This window comes from Rhineura floridana, chromosome 6 (assembly GCF_030035675.1).
Source record: "Rhineura floridana isolate rRhiFlo1 chromosome 6, rRhiFlo1.hap2, whole genome shotgun sequence".
In the NCBI taxonomy this organism is placed as follows: domain Eukaryota; kingdom Metazoa; phylum Chordata; class Lepidosauria; order Squamata; family Rhineuridae; genus Rhineura; species Rhineura floridana.
In genome coordinates, this window is record NC_084485.1 from 4,497,236 (window position 1) to 4,498,628 (window position 1,393).

Sequence of the window (1,393 nt, forward strand, 5' to 3'; positions counted from 1 at the left end):
TTTGTCAGTTTGTTGAGCTTCACTTTGTTGGCCCCATCTAGCCTTACCAATCCTGGGCACTCCCACTACCATGACATTTCACTCCAGATCCCCACAAGACCTCTCCCCCAGCGTACTGTTTCTTCATCATACAGGATTGATAATGAGCTCTCATATATGTTTGATTGTATTCGCATGTCTTGCACCACCTGCATTCTAGCCATTTCCCAACCTGCTTAGTTGGCCCAACCGCCCGAGTAAACAAGAGCTAATTGGGCTCTTTGCCACAGGAGAGGACAGCCCAAGGAACAATCATGCCAACTACAGTACTCAAGTCACCTCTATATTCTACAACGAATAAGGCGTCAACAGAAGCATCTGCTAATATCAGCCAGAAACTCCTCGAGAGCCCTCAGGAATCTCCCAGATTCCATCAGTCTTCAGAGACACACCATCCTAATGGGCCCACCACCTTTCAAAATGGAAGTGGCTACTCTACACACTAGATAGTGGCCTTTGCTACTAATGGCTGCTTGTGTTCTTATATGAAAGTGCTATAGAAGGTAGCTAGGCAGGGAAACTACGCTCTGCTGCAAGATTTACCCCCAACTCATTCTGAACTAGAGGACAAGCTGCCTTCATGCTTGCCCTCACTAACACATTACAACAGAATGAACTAAGAAGGTGTGCTGCCATCTACATAATGGCATTCTAGGAATATTTATTATTTGATTTATATCCCACCCTTCCTCCCAGCAGAAGCCCATATTAAGTGTTGACAGTGATATGGACCAATGGCCTGACTCCATGTAAGACAGCTTCCTATGTCCAAGTAATTGGTGGCCAATTGACGCTGTTTAACAGGTGGATTGCCCAGTGTGCTAGTCCTAGGCCAACACCACCAACACTGCTGCCTTGAACTCCTTAACAGCAAATAGTAGAAATCAATGGAACTTCATTCCATCAAATGCATTTAGAGTTTTATGATATCTGCCTGGAAAAATCCAATTGCTTAAGGTTTGCATTACATAATGCTATAGTACTACTAAATGCAATTTAAGACTAGCAGTTTCTGGGTAGTTGGACAAACTCTTCAACTGCACAGAGAAGCACTTAGTTAATCTACTCTGCACGAGAATCTGTTGCTTTTAAAAACAGATGCTTGCATATATATGCAGAGCTTGTGTAGGTGAAGAGAGCCCGTGAACTCATTTCTAAGCTGTGTGCTACTGCCTAATCAGCTCCACGGAAGAGTCTGGAGATTCCTAACTTGATGGGGTGAAGGCTGGCCATCTGGACCAACAACTTTCTTTGTTCTGAAAGGAGAACGTCATCACATGTAATTTCAACAGGTAGACATCCACTGCAGCCAAAGCTTGGAGAAACATTTCAAGTTAAAAAGTTACAAAAACAA